General features: G+C 40.9%; 2 long non-coding RNA genes across 2 annotated transcripts; one reads left to right on the top strand and one right to left on the bottom strand.

Annotated features, from left to right (window-relative positions):
• Nucleotides 1-2,657: 2,657 nt before the first annotated feature.
• On the bottom strand, nucleotides 2,658-6,293 carry LOC124873114. The gene is made up of 3 exons (XR_007039446.1): nucleotides 6,143-6,293; nucleotides 3,138-3,795; nucleotides 2,658-2,989 (listed from the first exon to the last, which is right to left on the bottom strand). It is a non-coding gene; the product is annotated as an uncharacterized LOC124873114 (long non-coding RNA).
• A 109-nt stretch (nucleotides 6,294-6,402) lies between these two features.
• LOC124873118 lies at nucleotides 6,403-7,005 on the top strand. The gene is made up of 2 exons (XR_007039448.1): nucleotides 6,403-6,844; nucleotides 6,923-7,005. It is a non-coding gene; the product is annotated as an uncharacterized LOC124873118 (long non-coding RNA).
• The last annotated feature ends 11,981 nt before the right edge of the window (nucleotides 7,006-18,986 follow it).

Below are 18,986 nucleotides of genomic sequence, written 5' to 3'. Positions count from 1 at the left end.
GTGTGTTTTGTGTCCAGCTCATTCACTCTAACAATGTCTCTTGTTGGTTATTTATCTCCAACTTTACAGCTCATTAATTTTTAACCCTAACAAGTCTTTTGTCGGTTATTTATCCAACTAACAGCTCATTCTTTTAACTTTTATTTCTGTCTGGTGTTGTTGGTTTTTACCCAACTCACGGCTCATTTATTTTTATATCTTACGGTGTTATCTCCACCGCTTATATTGTTCCTTCTGTGTTTATGCAGACGTTTGTAATCTGAGTTTTCACAAAGAAATATTTCCGTTACTCATCAAAAGCAGCAATCAGCAGAATTTCTGTTGTCGCCGTGACGTTTCTGGACAGAAAACTGTGGTCCGTCACCTGCTATGAGAGCCGCTCTGCACAGCGCTGCTCTCCAGTCACACAAATTTTCACTCACTCCGCCTAATAATGTCTGTAACACAGATTTTTCCTCTGCGCACAGCTCATGAGTTTTTTACCAAAAAGCCTGGTCTTCCTGAATTCCTGTATTTCAGTTCACAGTTCATTTATTTTATCACTTCACAGGACTTATTCTCAGACTATGTGTTTGTGCTTTTACTACGTCTGTAATCCGGTTTTACTGAGGCAGACCTCACGTAAAACACGGCATTCACACCCAAGTGTTTATACCTGATCTCAGTGTATTTACTTTTCTGTAGAATTTGGGGTTTCTCACTCTCCCCGGGCCTCCAACCCAGCTAACGGTAGTCCTCCGTCGAGGATTACTCTGAACCGCCACGTTCGAGAAATTACTATATTTTTCCACACAACACCACCACTAAGTCTTGTAATTCTCTTAAAACAACATCCTATTCACCAGTGTAAATCCTAGTCAACATTTCTAACACTTTTTTTCTTAGGTTTTGGCAGACTTCAGACTTACTTAGACATTGGACACAATATTAATTTAGCCTATCGAAAATCCAAAAGCAGAGTTTGATTAAACAGGTTCTGCTTACCTTTTCTGTAGTTTTTGGCTAGCCCGTGTCCAATGTCTGTTGGTCTTCGTCAGTGATCCTAATTTTTTTACCTATTCTTCCAAATTCCAGACGAGCCTCCAATTGTCGAAGCCGTCTCTGCCTCTCACTCCCCTATATCTGCACCTTCCAGTTACACACATAGATAGTTTATATTCTACAGGCCCCACTACAGAAAAAAGAGCAGACCAGCCGGCCCAGCGCAACCAGAATACGCCACACAAAGTAGACCACCTGACCAACGTGCCCAACCACCCCCAATCCCATGGAGCAGAGCCGAAGAGTGTCCAGTCCCCGAGGCCTGACACCGGGCTGCAGCCACAACCAGGCAAGTCGAGCAACAAAACACATCCCACACCAACACCGAGGCTGCCAATAAGCCACACAAGACCGAAATTGGCATGCCCACCTAAATGCAAGCTATGGGCAAGCATAGGCACATGTACCCCCCATAGCCAAACAAACCGAAACCCCTATGGTCAGCCAGGCAGTCAAACAGACCCCGCATGCACCACCCCGCCCATCACCATGCCAAAGGAAGAGAAGCAAGCCAATGGGAATCACAGAAGGGCCATAGCACGCACAGCAGAGGCCGCACTCCCCCCCCCCCACCCCCCCGAGACACAGAACCACCAACATCCATGCCAGCCAAGCAAAAACGACAGAGCCGAGCCAAGCCGCGGTTCCCCCCCGAGCCAACGCCATAACACCACCACACATCCTTCCATACATGAGTAGGGGCACAGTGAAGACCACCAATACCAAGCACACATCACCCACCAGGAACCACCCAGCAGACAAGCAAACCCCACCTCAGTATAAGGCCGAGAGGACTGATGCAACTGCCAAGCCCAGCAACACTCGGACATGAGACACCCAGGTTGACTCCGCCCCACCCCCTCCCACAGACCCCCCACCCGCCAACAGAATGCACTCCTTGAAGAAGAGAGCACCTGCAATGAGATGGTAGCTACCCGCCAGTTTAGGAGGTCCCTACACCCACCGATGCACCAAAGACCCCCGGGCCGGTGCTAGGTACCAGAGCATGTTTTTGTTTCAACTGAAAAATAATAGATGATGATGAGCAGCTTTGCAGTTCACTGAATAACATAGTTTTTACTTTTATTATTATTATTCGGTAAACTCATATCAGATAACAACAGAAATGTTTTTAGTAAATATTTTATTTATTAGGATTAAATAAAAGATAATCAGTCCAGAGGTACAGGGAATAGATACTGTCTAATAATAAGCAAATCTTTATATTTTATATTTATATTTTAACAACAGAGTGTCTTCAGTCAGAGGCTTCTTCAGATGTGCTGTAAGACGGAGCGCTATAGGAGATCCTTCCTGCCCACAGCCATCAGCATCTACAACGGCTCTTTGAAGAAACCTTCATAATGAGCTACAACATTTAATTTCCCTTTGTATTTCACAAAGTATTTTTGAATTGAATTGAATTAAGTAGAAGATGCATAGACTGTGGAGTAGGACACAAGGGTAAAGAAGATCACGGCGCTCCTGAAACACTGCATCCAAACCTGGAACTGTGGTTTCTCCGCCTGCAGAGCTGTCTGCATAAAACTATGAAAAATGAAAAATATTAAACAGTTCACACTCCTCTAAGGTACGTTTACATGAAAAGACAATTGTAGGGAAATGTGTATTTTTTTATTAAATGGAAAATTTTCAATGTTCTTAACATCAGCACTACATTAAAATATTTGTCTCACAGAACTGTGGCGAAACAGTTTAAAATTAAAACCAATGATAACTTAAAATGTCACATTTCTGGTGAAAAATATTCTGTTTTATATTCTGGTACTTGCAGTTATTCACCACATACCTACTAAACACTTTATATTCACATTCAGCTGCAACAGACAGATAAAAGGTAGCGGGAAATCCCAGAGTACTGAGCCGAGATCAGGATGGGGGTTAGTGGAGCAGCCAGACCACGCGGAACTCCGCTGCCCTGTAAAGTCTGAAAAAAAACATTCCAAAGTAGGCTCATTCTTAATGAACTGACTCCACAGAAGAGGTTTTGTGGTCCACTTTCTCTCTTAAAAACATCTTAAAGCAACTTTCTGTGACAAATTTATGGTATAAAAACGATTCATTTGTATACTAACCTCTGCCGATACTGCAGCTGCTGGTGCCAAGCCTCACTGAACACAACCCCGCCCCTTGAACAATCCTTGGAAAAGCTAAAAAGACCTACTCTAGACCAGGACCATTTTCCCATAAAGTAAAGCCCTGGGAAAGTGAAATTACCTGCAGTGAAATTAGTCCTGCAGTGCCTTTGATGTTATTTTGTTCTGGTTTGTGTTCTGACTTCTCCAATGAATTGTTCATGTACTCTTTAAGTAATTTTGGTTGGCCAACCACTCCTGGGAAGGTCAATGCTGTTCCATATTTTCCGTATTTGTTGATAACGGGTCTTACTATGATACAATAGAGTAAAAGAGTCTTACTAATAGTTTATAAACCTTTCCTGACTGGTAGATGTAAATGGCTTTGTTTCTCATCTGTTCTTGTACTTCTTCAGATCAGAGTATGTCAAGTCCAAATTCAAGGGCTGCATCTTTCTAAGGCTGCATTTGTAGGCCAATTACATCACAGCGATGTGATAAAGGCTGTCCAAATTTGAAGGTTCCTCCAAATGTGGCTGATAAATGTGTCCTTTTGTTCCCCAGTTTTGAAGGATGGGTCCGGTGTATCCTTTGTTGCCCACCCTATGCCATGATTCTTTGCAGGTCGAAGCAGATTGTTGAAACGGAAGTAGAAAAGCTGTGAAAAAAGTTGAAACAAAATTAACTTTTACAATGTTTTTTAGGAAAGACTATAGCTGTGTAAACCTGAAATATCTTAACCAAGACATTTTTTAATTGCAACATATCCTCTCCCGCTGCACTAACAGCAGGCTCACTTCGCCAGCTGTCAGCTGACTGAGAGCGCACATCGGCACATCGTTTTAATCTTTGGGCTTCATTCCAGTACTTTGCGCCGTTGCGGTTTCCAGGCAACATAAGTTACACTGAGGTAATGGGAACAGCTGGTGAAGGCTAGACTGTCTAAATTCACAGACAATCAAGTCTGGCCTTTGCAGGTTTTGTGGCCATCAAAGACCCAGCATACACCAGTCCTTCGAAGGACGCATCCCCTGAATTTTGACACAGCTGATACATTTTGAGATCCTTCAGCCTACTTCATGTCACAAAGATTCTTAAAATTTGTTTATTTTATTTATTTATTTTTTTTACCGTGTCCTATCCGGCAGAGTAGCACTTAGAATTATTGTCTGAGTGTCAACATGAAGCCCAACATACTTACTTTCACAACTGGAGCATTATTGCTAACGCTACAATGCTCTGCTTGATATTTCTAAACAAAACTTTATTAGAAACTGCTTTGGGATTATTTCAATCGCCATGGACACGGAGATGGAAAAATAAGAAAAAAAGCAAAAAGAGTGAAAGGTCAAAAAGGAAAAAGGGGGAGAATGAGAAAAGAATAGAGGAGAGAAGGAAGGGTGAAGAGAATACAAGATAACACCCTAGAAGACAGCATTTACACCTGCAGAGACATATATAACAACAACATTGTTGGAGAGCAGATGATAAAGTTGATGATGTCTGAGCAAGGAGTGTAGACGAAGTTAATGACGATGATGTCTGAGCCAGGAGTGTAGATGAAGGTAATCCTGATGTCTGAGCCAGGAGTGTAGACGAGGATGATGTTGATGACTGAACAAGGAGTGTAGATGAAGGTAATTCTGATGTCTGAGCCAGGAATGTAGATGATAATGAAACATTGAGAAGGGCTCTAGCAGAGACTGAAGCAGGTGCTGAAACAGGTTCTGAGGCGTCGAACCGACCCACAGAGGAGGCAGGAGCTGAGGCGTCGAGCCGACCCACAGCGGAGGCAGGAGCTGAGGCCTATCGGGCCTCTGCATGGGAAGTGATAAGTCCCGGGGTCCAGGGTCTCTGGGTCCATGCCTGGATCTGCCCGGGCGTAGACGGCTGCCTGTGGGCTTGTCGCTGTAGCTCCCTGGGCCTTCTGCACTCTGGCTGCTAGTTGGGTCCGCTGGGCCTCTCCTCTGCGCTTCTCTGGGAGGGGGGGTCCTGGCGGCGTTGGTTCTCCTGGGGTTCCCATGCTCTGGGGGGCCTTTGGATGTCTGTGGCTCGGATCCAGGGGGCAGGCCTGTGGCTCCTCATTCTCGCTAATGCATTTTTTTATGAAGAAACCTTGTATTCACCAGGACGCTCACACTCAAACCCAGAGGTGTTTTGATTCAGGTGTTAACAGTAGTTACCACTAAATACATCTTGCATTCATAAGTACCGCACACTTTTTGGTAACAATGCTGTTATTATATATGTTTCTACAGGTGTACAGGTAGAAGCAAGCAGGGTGTTATCTTGTAATCTTCTAATAAAGTTTGTTTTATAATATCAAGCAGAGCATTAAAGCATTAGCCACAATGCTCCACTCATGAAAGTAAATCTGTTGGGCTTCTTCTTGGCACTCAGACAACAATTCTGAGTGCTACTCTGCTGGACAGGACACTGTTAAAAAAAAAAAAAGACTGATTTACTGAAATAGACCCCGACCTTATTGATAATTTATTCTCAATGTTCTTTAACTAGCCACCTTTATTTAGTAAAATAATATTACATAAGGAAATATTATTTTGAATGGCAGCAACCTTTCTGGATGAACGATTCTTAATTGTGTTTACTTAGCTATCACATTTAGTAATGGACTACTAAAATGGGTCATGTGTATGCTTAGCATTAGCAGTTTCCCTTAACAAAGGAAACGTATAGCTTCTGAAAGTCAAACATGTACCTTTTAAAATATTATTAACAAAAGGGTTAAAATGTATAAGCGTTGATGGTGCATTATGGCCGAACTGTGTTGAAAACCACCCCTTTAAATAAACTTTGTATTTACAGTCAACATAGAACAAATAATTAGCCTTAGGCTGAGAGGGCTGTTCACATCAACTGAACAAATAGTCTGCAAGCACATAGCTGAGTTTTCTCAACAAACATAAGCAAAACACTATGAAATAAACAGCTTTTAGATTAATTCCTCCTAAAGTAATTTTCTCCGCCCAAACACTAACTCTTACCTGAACTGCTCTGAAGAAAAGATGTCCTAAGGCAACAAGTTGAAGAGAAAAGTTGTCTCGGTCCACACCAGCCTCGTGGCTGTCATATTAACGGTGGTTGTGTGGAGGCTGGGTGCGGTCTGTTTTTTTGTGCTGTGTTTCTCTCCTTCCACTCAGGGTGTGACTGGCAGGTGCTTCCACACAGCTGTTGCTCATCAGGGAGCAATCAACCTGGGCTTTAAGAGGAGTACAGAACCAGAGGGAGGCATCAGCTCGTTGTCTCACATAGCGTGGTAAACAGCTAGATGTCTGCTGCTCTGCAGTCATTTCAAATGTTCGCTGACTTTTTGTGTGTTCTCCTCTGCCTCTTAGGAAGATGTTTTTTGCTGGAGATTCTGTGGATCTTTTGTGCCTCCGGCTAATTCTTGCCATGTTCTGAGGATCAAGGTAATTCAAGCCTTAATGTCTCAGCTGTGAGCCTCCACTCTATCTCCTTCCTGGACCCAGGTTTCTGGAGCTTCATTCTCCTGTCTCTGAGAACCATCCACCTGCCTGTCCACCCTCCCACAGAAATACGCCTTTTTTATGGAAAGGATCAAAAACAAAGAAACACTGAGTATGAAGAACCTGGAAACCCTTTCCCTTCAACTGCACCCATCTGCCAACCTCAACCATCGTGGAACAGAATTATTCCTCCCAGGTTTATCTGACAGTTCTGCCTTTGTAAGTCAAAACCAAAGAAACTGTTTAATGTTTTGCCATCTTATGCAGGACTTCTCTAAGCCTCTCTTTTTCCCTCAGTGAGACCCCAATCCTGTCGCTGACCCAGTCCTGGTTCCAGATCACATTTACTCCTGTAAAACCTAATAAACTGTTTAAAACGATGCCTTGGTTCACTCGTGGTTGTGTTATTCAGTCTTGTAAAACCCATTATGACAGTGGCGGGCAGATCAAAGGGACTGTTGTGGCTTATTCAGTGACCATGATGTGGGGTCGGGCTGCGGTTCCAATACCTTTTCCTCCAGGTCATGGGGAAAGCCGCTTCACTCGACGCTGTTAGACAAGGTTTCTGCTGGGATCTCTCTGGTTGCATCTCTGTAGGCCTCACGCAGAAAGTTAAAGCCACACTTTAATAACCCCTATCATATGAGAGCTGGATTATTTGATACAGCAGATCATACTTAACTTTGTAGTTGCTTTTGATCGGCCGGTATTTGACCGTCACATCATAGTCATATTGGAAGGCATTTTGGTTCGATAGAATTGACAAAGTGTCAATTTGCTATAGTGAGGCGCAGTAGCTGTGCTGCCAACAGTGTTACACTCACTTCCCATGTTTAAGGTCAGTGCAAACAGTCTGATCATACACCGGCAGCGGACTTCCCATGATGCCACTGGCACTGGCTGTATAAAAACACCCCCCTTTCCAATGGTCCGATCTCTTCCACCCGGGACTCCGCTGCGAGGCTGGCCGGAGAGACAGGCGGGCTAATGTCTCTTTACTGGCAAAAAGGCATAAACTCTTCAAACTGGATCCAAGGGTGTTATACAATCATTGATCATATGCACTAAGATAAGTACAAATGAATCACTCTGTGTATCCGGTGGATTCATTCATGAAAGGGAATTAAGGTACACGCCTGGCTTGACTTTCTCTCTGAGGCCTGCAGAAGCAAACGGTGTTCTGGAGAAGTCCCAGTAGAAAAGCTGTCTCTACGAGCCGAGTGCAGCGGTTTTCCCTGCCTGAGAGAAGGACAACAGGAGCCTCATCACGGTGGTTACGGTAACGTGCAGTTTGGTCGGCCGACAGAACAGCCGCCACTCCCCACAGCTAAGGAGGTTAGATGTAGCTAACCATTTAAAGACTGTGGATGTTTCTTCAAACTTCGCCGCCCTGGACAACGTTCCTCACCACAGTTCATGAGATTAAGTGTTTGGGTAGAATAACAGAGGGTAGAATAACTTAATTTTATGAAGTTTGGTTTTGTTTGGGTTGAACTCAGCTATCTTGGTGCTAGCAGACTTATCTGCAGCAAGGTGTTCAGTTTTGTGTTCTTTGTTTGTATGTTTTTAAAGTTAAGACAAACTTTACTTGAAGGGTATTTTAAACAGAAGATTGATCATAAAGTGCCATCCGCGCTCATGCATTTTAACCCTTTTATTGATGGTATTTTAAAGGTGTGTGTTTGATTCTGGTGCTAAGCTATCAGCTTCTTTGTTAGCTTCAACTGCTAACAGGTAAGAACACTTGCTTGCTACCAAATAATATTTACCTGGAAAGGTTTTGTTTTCAATCCTGTAAATAATGCGTCCCTAACATCATTTTACTAAATTTGATAACTAAGTAAACACCATTAAGCCCCATTTCTCCTGAAAGATTTGGCTATTTTCCAAAATATTCCCTTAATAATATTTCTTTAAATATTATTTTAATAAATAAAGGCAGCTAATGAGACCCCGTTGAGAATTAGTCATCCAGAAGGTTAGTTTTATTCAGCAGATCATTCTTAAAACCTCACTTTATTAAAATAATATTTTATCTAATCTTGCATTGTGAATGGTTGTCTAAGTTGGTTCCAAGACTAATTTAACTTCATTTCCAGATTCTTCAAGATAATCCTTGGTTCTCAAACATAAACATTGCATGGTAATGTTGCATCACTCTTTTGGTCATAATTATCAATCATCTTTAATCAACTTGTTTATATTGTACATAGTCCATTAGTCTTCATTATTCTTTAATTCTGCTTGGTAGTTTAGTTGGATTGTTTTATCAAAGTAAAGAGTTTGTTGATTGAAATATGTTTGACTTTGAGTTGACTTATTTTTGTTAATAAATTCTTGTATTTTAAGAAATTGTGTGAATTCATTCCATATATGTGCAGAGTTTATGCTGTTCAATAATGTCAGAGCTTGGCTCACACCTTTCTATTTTGTCCTAATACCATCGCCTTACTGGGTTGGTATTCACAGGACAACCTTTAACAGACCTAAATATTATTTGATAAAATATTAATATTAAATATTAAATAACATTGTCAGATTCATAATCCTAACAGTATCTGTTTAAGGTGATCATAATGGCTTGCTTGAAAGTCATTACAAGGAACTGGCTGAGCAGTGACAATTTTGAAACCAGAGCAATTAAGGGATATTATGGAGGAAACCTATCTGATGAAAAAAATGGCTTATCTGAGGTTAAAAGCAGTGAAATTTGAACAATGATGGAGGAAATGGGCTCTCTATACCACTCACTCACCAGCAAAGCTTTAGGATAATCTGCTTTTAATTTCCCAATGGTACTTCACAAGTTTTTCTCTTGATTTCTGTTCATTTGACATTTCAAAAATGTCTTCCTTCCCTATTGGATGGAGTAAGGGCAAGTCAGGTTTACCCTAAACCAGCTCAATTATGGTTGAGGTGCAAACACACCCTCCATTTCTGCTACCTGTATAACTCCCTCTCTTTTCCAATGGTTATGGTCAATCTGACAGAGAGAGGTATCCCAATCGTTGTGGTTTTTAGTATAACAATGACCATCAGTGGGCTCTAGATGGACAAACTGTCTACTTTTAAGGCTAGGCTTAAAACTTTCCTTTTTGATAAAGCTTATAGTTAGAGTGGCTTAGGTTATCCTGAGCTATCTCTGTAGTTATGCTGCTATAGGCTTAGGCTGCTGGAGGACATAATGACCACTTTCACCCTCTTCACTACATTCTCACACTACTCTCCAATTTTGCATTATTTGCTGTTATTTCAGCTTTTAATTTTGCTCTCTCTCTTTTCTCTTCCTAGAAGCTACAACTGGCCTGACTCTGTCTGCAATCAGCAGATTAGATGCACCTGGTGGCTGCTGCAGTGTATTGCAATCTGTGGAATGCCAAGCACCTGTGTCTTCCCTGATATATACTGACTCTGACCAGCAGACAGTGCCAGATTTTTTAAAGCCATTGTGTGAGTAGATATCCAGCATTCCTTCCTGTCTGATCATTGTTCTTGACTTTGACTTGCCTCTTGGATTTTTGCCTCTCTGCCTGCTCCCAGTCGGACTATTTGGATTTTGGTTGTTGACCTTGTTTCCTGCATCTGGTTAATGCCTCTGCTTGCCCCTTGCCTGACGTCTCTTGTTCCGATCGTTGACCCTGTTTCTGTCCTTGGATTATTGAGCTGGCCTAGCCCTCGGATTATTCAGTCTGGAGTCACTTCTTACATGTGCTGTGGAGATCACTGCCTGCCACCCACTGAGGTTTCCCCTCTGGGTTTCAAGTTCTACTCAAGACAAAAGCAGGTTAGTGACTTTTCTGATCCCTGCAAAATCTTGAGAGACTACAAGTCACTAATCCCTCTTTCTGCCTCAGTGATTCCTGGAAGCTGCGAGGAGTGTTACCTGTGTGACGTTTTCCTGTGGCTGAATAAACCTTTTAAACTTTCAGTACTGTGTCTGGCTGAATCTTGTGTCTGCCTTTTTCTGATTCATAGCAAAAACTGGCTCAGAGTTTATCTGTTCTTTCTTTCTAGGTGAAATGACTAAAGGAGCTACATCCATTAACATTTACTTTCCTTCCCATAGAAAGTACTCCTGGATCAGTGCTTCTTTGTTCCCTTTGTGTCTCTGCTCTGTTCTCTCAAACCTCCAGTCGGTCGTGGCAGATGGCCGCTCACACTGAGCCTGGTTCTGGTTCTGCTGGAGGTTTCTTCCTGTTAAAAGGGAGTTTTTCTTCTCCACTGTTGCTACATGCATGCTCAGTATGAGGGATTGCTGCAAAGTCACCGCCAGTGACTGTCCACTGTCTCTACATGCTCATCCAGGAGGAGTGAATGCTGCAAGTCACTGACTGGATGCAATCTGCTGGATTTCCTTAGACAGAAAAACTTTTTATCCAATTTGAATAAATAACGGAATCTGACTGAACTGTTCAATGGTTAGGACTAATTTGAATGTATGAACCTGACTGTTGTGAAGAACCTTGAGATGACATGTGTTGTGAATTGGTGCTATATAAATAAACTGAATTGAATTGATAAATAAAATAGAAAATGGACCCCATAGGCAGCACGTTAAAAAGCAGAGGACCTAGAATAGAGAAGAGAGGTCTAAAACCACTAAAATGGCAGAGCTTACTGAGTAAACAGGTAAAAGATTATTAAAAGCTCTTAAAAGGTGGTCTTTGTGCTATGGTGGGATTTAAAACCTGACTGCAATTTTTCACCAATATTATTGGATGTTAAATATCTGTGAAGTAGATAAAAACACTATACATTTTTGAGGCTTTTTTTTTATTATTAGAGGCTGCACCACAGTGTGATGAGTCTGATGAGAAGAACATGTTAATCAGAGTGACAACTATTGGACTAAGAGTGTGAAAAACCTCCTTAAAAGAAGGAACACTGTTCAAATGTGTCTTTAAAGGCCACATATGATGTGCAATGTCATTTAAAGCCGATTGAGTCACAGATTCAAACTGTTCATAGCCAGCTGAGAACCACGGAGGTGAAGAAGGGTCTGCGCCACCCTGATCCGAAGAGGGCCTCGAAGCATAAATGTTTTGAAAAAAGAACTTAAACAACTTTTCACACAATGCAGGAGATTCAGCAACATGACCGGCCTCACGAGGATTCACAACAGAAAAAAAAACTTTTAAAATAATCTGAGGTCTGTGACTCTTGAATAGAACCACATTTGATTAAAAAAAAGCAGACTTAGCAGCATTCACAGTGCTCTGATCTTTTAACAAGCTGTATTTTAAAATGTCCAGTGAAACTTGCAGTCCGTCATTTCTCATTTTCTCTCAGAACACCTGAACTGATGCCTAAGAGAGTGGGTGGTTTCGTTCAGCCATGGCTGAGAAGGCGACTGATCGTTTGACCATCAGTGGAACAATAGAGTTAAAAATATCAACACAAGTAGAGTTTAAAAAAAACAGTGAGCTCGTCCACAGTGAACACAAAGCCGAACTGTGGGTTGCAGGAAAGAGTCTTTGAAACTGCTGGAAAAATGCAGTCCAGTGTTGGAGTTAATTGTGCATGCAGAACGCACAGATGATCCAGCAAGTTGCTTCCTTCCAGAGACCTGGGCAATAAATAGGACAAGTAGGCTGTCTGATGAAAGACTTCCACCAATTTCCAGAGCCCACATTTAATCCATAGGACCACACAAGATCAAGTGTCGGTCTTTTTTCATGAGTGGTACCAGTGACAGACTGTGTGATTTTAAAAGAATCAATGATGTTCAAAATGTTTTTGATCAGCAGTCCAGTCTCACACAGACATGAATGTTAAAATAAGCAACTATTAAAAGACTGTCATTTTGTAACATTAGTCTTGTCATAAAATTACTAAAATCTTAGGGTATTTTAATGTACTTCAGTGGATGATAGATTGATGTGAACGAAGAAAGGAGGGGAAAAGTTTATCTCCATCATCTGATGCTCAAAACTCTGGAAACATCTTTTACCAGTGGTCCAAGGAGAGCTAAAAAGGTACAGTCAGGAGGAAGTTCAGAAAAACTCATAACCTGAAGCCATGTCTCTGTCAGAAACATAAAATACAGTTCACAGGAGATAAAAAGTCATTGAAAATGAAAGTCTTGTTGGCTAATAATGTGTGGGGCCCTTGCATAATGGCAGTGGTGCACTGTTTTGTTGAATAAATCCTTAAACCAGATCTGGGCAACTTAACATAATGGAGGCTGAGAAGAGCTATGCGATCATAGACCAGCAGAGCAGAAGCATCAGAGCATAAAAAAATAAAAAAAACAAACAGCAAGAAGTAAACAGAACATACGTGGCAGACAGCTGGCCATGACTAGCGCCATACTGTCTCCAGTGCCAGTTATAACTTGTTGTGAAATTACCTTGCTTCAAAGTATTCCACAGTCTGGTTAGCAGATGATGAGGTGCATGGTGTGCAACAGTCTCCAACGTTCTGCAGATTCAGTAGCTACAGTTGTCTGCAGCCTTCAGATTAGCTCAAGAACAGTGTGCAGCAAGCCTCATGGAATGGGTTTCTATGGCTGAGCAGCTGTAAGCCTTATGCAAGTGTCAAGCGTAAAGTTTCACGTAGAGGGGATTATGGTCGACTTGGCTCCTTAGTTTTAGTAAAAGGAACTATTAATCCTGCTGCACGCCAGGGCATTTTGGACAATTTTATGTTCTCCCATTTCTGGGAATAATTTAGGGATGAACCTTTATTCAGCAGCACAAAACAAGGCCCGTTAATACTTGGGTAAGCATGTTTGTTGTGGAAGATCTTGAGAGGGCTGCACAGAGTAATGATCTCAACTCGCTACCTTCAAACAGATGTTGGACGAGAAACATCGCACACATGCTCTTCTAGAAGAACAATGAAATGTTCCCAAAAACACTCTTAAACCATGTGGCCTTCCGAGAATAGTTGAAACTGTTGTAGCAGCAAATAAAGGGCAAACATCGTAGTAAACCCAATGGATTAAAAATAGGATGTCTCTCAAGTTCATATGATTGTGAAGGCAAACAAGCCAGATTGTTTGGCAATATATGGTATCTAATTTTCTTTTTTTCCCATCTACAGTCCTCATTGAATTTAAGCTTATATAATGAACATAAAAAGCTTCACATAAGTTTAGATTGTATCTGTGTGCAGTAATGTTTTTCTGCAGTAATGTAGCAATTATGACACAGGACTATAACATGATCATTTCACCGCCGCAGCTGTGAACATGAATGTGAAACAGTCCCAATAAATTCTTGTTCCTGGTCTGCTGCTTATGTGAGGTCAGATGTGCTAATACCTTTTGGCACCAACAGTTGTTTGTTTGATACACTGTTCCACTGAACTTGCGTTGTCCCCTCCTTCTGTAGTACATATCACTGGAACATGTGGAAAATTGGTGGCGAGATAAATGGACTATGTTTGCTGTTGTGAGAAACTTAAGGTGACCTTTTCACCATCTTGGCTGCTGAAGGATCACTTCTGGTCCTCTTTAGTCTTGGACGTCTGAGTTCTGCTTGTTAGAAATGAACTTGTGCCTGCTGGGGAACTTTTTGCATTTAATCGCCATCATGTGAGAACCATTTCTGCTCCTTTTCTAAATCCTCACCATCTTCACACAATGTTCGCATCACTTTGTGTGTCTGAAACACATCAAAGATTCAGAGAAAACTCATAGATTCACATCTGTTAATTGCTCATTTCTACTATTAGCCTTTACAGTGAATTTCTCTTTTTTTTTCCCAGCTGATGTCCATAAAACATATTCTCACTGAGTTGCAAAATAAAATTCTGTCACATATACTATTGTGAACTTGTGTAGTAATGTTCAGAATTGCTGCTCTTTAGAAAAAGAACAATGAACTTAAATAGTGACCAAGAGAAAAAAGGGCTGATGTTACAGTTATCTCTGCTTCGGGAAGACTCCGGTGTGTGTGTGTGTGTGTCATCATTATGTGATCGCTGTTTTTGTTGTGAGACCCAGAGAGCAGGGGGAGTCGAGTCTTTGATGAGGCTCATGATGTCTTGTGAGGTCAGGACGACAGGTCTCCCAAAAAACATTCACATTCAGAGCTCTTTCAAACAGAGGTCAGCACTGCAATAATATTTTCCCCGTGACATGAGCCTGTTCCCCTCACAAAGCAGCCATCTGTAAAACGGGATTCCCAAGCTGAGTAAACTTGTGAGATTAGCTCATACACTTACACACGCATCCTCACACACGTACACACATGCACACATTTGACTTGCTGTATTTGTATTACTGCAGTGACATGGATGCTGGCAGTTAATTCAGAACATCCATCATCATATCTAACATGGAGCAATTTGTTAATTTAGAATACAGTTAGAAGATTAAAATTAATCTTATGTTTTCCAACTGTTTCTTTAACTTATTTTGCATTGATGAAGTTATCTAACTCAGGTTAGCAGAGATTTTAACAAGCTGAAACACTTTAATCTTTGCTGATCACAGAAACATCATGAAAAATCAGGTCATTCAGAAACAAAGTCTGATGTGAAATGAAAGTGTGACATTTTTATTTTTATTAGTTAAACAAATCCCAGAGGAAACTTTGACGATTTCAGGCTGTTTCTTGGAAAGGTACAATTCAGATTTGAAAAAATTAAGAGAACGTTGGCCTGCAGTTTAGATGTCATCAATGAGACCCTTTTTGTGTTAGTGTAACTGCGTTTAATATATTTTTAAAAATATGTTGGACAAAGAAATGTTCTCATTTGAAATTTACCTTTTAACATTTTACTTCTTGAAAAAAATGATCAATAGAAGGTATATATGCATGAAAATGTTCAAGTATCAATGACAGTTAGCGTTTTGGTTTAAAAATCCAATTTATTGAGATGTGAAAAGAGTCATCATAGATTAAAAGCAGTGGATAGATTTGTGTGGTTACTCTGTATTATTAAGGCATTATCAATGTATAAAAGGGGATGAACGGATGCTTTAATGTAAAGCCTCAAACAGTGTCGGTAGACTGTGGATAGATTTGAATTCAATAATTATCCTGAGATAAAGTAATTCAGCAAGCGACACTGAAACACTGAGTTAGTGCGCTCGCACGCAGGTGCCAGGTGAAAACACGCTCCTGACAGCGGAGAGTGTGTACAGAAAAACATGCCACTAAAACCTGGCAAGCAGGCAAGGATATCCGCTGCTTTGTGTACTTGTACCTTCGCCATACTTGTACCTTATATATATATATATATATATATATCCCCCTCAGAGAACAGACACATGAGACAGCTCATCTTTTAACCCCTCGAAGAACTTGTGCTTCTTTGTTCTTTTTGTGTCTCTGCTCAGTTCTCTCCAACAGATGGCCGCTCACACTGAGCCTGGTTCTGGTTCTGCTGGAGGTTTCTTCCTGTTAAAACTGAGTTTTCTTCCTCACTGTCGCTACATGCATGATCAGTATGAGGGATTGCTGCAACGTCAATGCAAGCAACTGTCCACTGTCTCTACATGCTCATCCAGGATGAGTGAATGCTGCAATTCACTGACTCAATGCAATCTGCTGGGTTTCCTTAGATAAAAAAATATTTAATTAATTTAAATGTTAAACTGAATCTGACTGTACTGTTTGATGATGTTTTGAGGTCTCGCTTAAAAACATCTTAAAACTTCTTTTTGTGACAAATAATGGTACAAAAATGATAAATGTGTACCTCAGCCATTACTGCTGCTGGCCCAATGCCCTGCTGCACAAAACCCCGACCCCTCAACTATTCCAGGGAAATATGAAAAGTAAAGTGAAAATTACCCAGGTAAATATTAATTGAAACACGCCCTGGGCTTTCTAAAGCCAAGGACTTTTCACAATTAATTGAAAAGGAGCTAAGGTGATCTTTTCGAAACAAATAAACAGTTCACCATAACAGCAAAATTATTAAATAAATTCCAAATTTATTTGCTATATTCAACTCTTTATGTTTATGTAACATGTTTTTCAGCAAGATAATGACAAGCCACATTCTGCACATGTTGCAACAGTGTGGCTTCGTAGTAAAAGAGTTCTGGTACTAGACTGCCATGCCTGCAGACCAGACCTGTTTTATTGAAAATGTGTGGCGCATAATGAGGAGTAAAATACGACAATGGAGACCCTGGACTGTTGAACAACTAAGGTTGTACTTCAAGCAAGAATGGGAAAGAATTCCACTTACAATGCTTCATTTGTCCTCAGTTCTCAAATCCTTATTGAGTGTTGGTAAAAGGAAAGGTGATGTAACACAGAGGCAAACATGCCCCTGTCCAAAGTTTGTTGGAATGAAAAATCTGTGAATATTTGCAAAAAAAAAACCAATAAAGTTTATTAGTTAGAACATTAGATGTCTTGTCTTCATAGCATATTCAATTGCATATAGCTTGAATAGGATTTGTAAATCATTATTTTCTGTTTTCGTTTACGTTTACACAGCATTCCAACTTATTGGAATTGGGGTTGTTTCACAAGTTTCTGATTTAAATGTGAAGATTCTAATTTTTTTGTTCTCCTAAATAATTTTATCCAATGACAGTCACGTCAGGCTATAATATAGACGTTGCAAAAACATGTTTCATAATAATAATAAACAAATTTCATTGCACAGAAAAGCCTCTGTTTTCAGAGTCTGCATTAATATGTCATAATATTGAAACTGTGAGACTCTTATCATTTACCATCTCTGCCTCCTCTCTGTACTCTGGAAACCAGTGAGGGTTTTCAGGGAGGGATGTGGAGGAAAAGGGGCACATAGGGGCTGCTGTTTGATGTGGGAGGTCTCTTCTGTCACCCTGCTGTGCTGCTCCCTCAGACCTATCATTAAGCAAGTCATCAAAGGCCCTCTACTCACCCAATCATAACATTATTGTTAACATTGCCACACACACAGTTTTTTCGTAGCATTGACCCAAACCAGTCATTCAGTCCACAGTCCAACACGAGCCCATAGCTGCACAAACACACACAGATGAGGTCCACAGAGTCACAGAGCTCACCCTGATAGAATAAAGTCGGGGTTTACAACACTGTTTGGCTGATCTAGAACTATCCTTTAAACAAGTTAACTACTACAACTACTTCTATTATTAATATTATTATTATTATCATTAACATATTTCCAGTCTTTTCAATTCAGTGCAATTTAGTTTATTTACATACAACAGATTCACAACCAGTTAAACTTCAATCCTTGTCTCCTGAGAGTATTCTTTCATGTGGTTCAGAAGTTTCAAAACATGACAGAACACTCAGTCTAGAATGACCCAGCAGAAACTCTCAGGATCACCCTTGCTGATGTTGGGCCCAGCCATGAGAGGAGCAAAAAGGACTGAACTGCACCGGAGAACAAAAGAGACTCTGAATCCCAGAATGCACAATATTATCCCATTCTCATGCATAGCTACCAGGAGGGGGGTTCCAAACAGGTGTCCTCCATGACATTATAGAGATACAAAACTCTGCTCCCAGTAGAATTTCTTTCTATTTGCCTGTAGCTCTCCACAGGTTGCATTGGGTAGGACACATGAACATCTTGATCTCACTGGCTCAGTAAAAGACTATGCCATCGAAGAAACCGAAGAAGTAGAATTTTGGTCTGCTGTTTGTGTATCTGTTGACTTTAACCCGACCGAAAATAACACTGGCTGCCTGAACCTGGCTATCTGAGACTCTACAGAAAAGAATCTGAACCAAAGATTCTACAAGAAAAGATCGTGTCCCTTATTAGGTTGATGAGGCAGTTTTCTCCCAATGCCTGAAGAAGACGGCATTGAAACAGCAGCTCCACAAGCTGCCCTCGTGTGCCCAAGCCAGTGCCCTTGGACTTCCTGGACTCAGTATTCTGAGAACGCTGTCAAGAGTCATTTCACAGTAAGAAGTTGTGTCTGGGTAAAGAAAATTGAAAATTGGCTTAGTATAAAGCAATTAAAATATGGTTTATTTCATTGTGCTTTGCTTTGTTTGTGGTGCTTAACTGTTGAGTGCCAACAGGTCACTGAGCTTGATACTTTAAATTTGTTTTGTAAAGTTGATGACTGATAAAGAGTCACCTTATTCCTGCAACATGAGCTTTTTCCATTTTATCTGTTTTCCCTTCATCTCCTCTTACTAACCTGTATAAAATACGTCTGCAAAGTCCTTATAAATGTGCTTAATTGTGTCTCTGTAATCTTAGCTGCTAATGCTCAAGCTAAAGGTCTGCTAATGGTAAGAGGCTAGCCATCATTAGTTCTGCTGTACTTAATACCTAGCTCGCTCTGTTAGCAATGCTGTCGGCCACACCACACTCCCAGCACTAATACACACACTATTATTTTTATCAATGGCACTTAAAAAAAAATAAAATAGAACTCAGAGGGACAGCTAAATAGTGCAGGAGCCGCTATGTTGGTTGT

Source organism: Girardinichthys multiradiatus, chromosome 8 (assembly GCF_021462225.1).
Source record: "Girardinichthys multiradiatus isolate DD_20200921_A chromosome 8, DD_fGirMul_XY1, whole genome shotgun sequence".
In the NCBI taxonomy this organism is placed as follows: domain Eukaryota; kingdom Metazoa; phylum Chordata; class Actinopteri; order Cyprinodontiformes; family Goodeidae; genus Girardinichthys; species Girardinichthys multiradiatus.
Note: the sequence above shows the minus strand (reverse complement) of the source record. Positions and strands in the feature narration are given on the sequence as shown.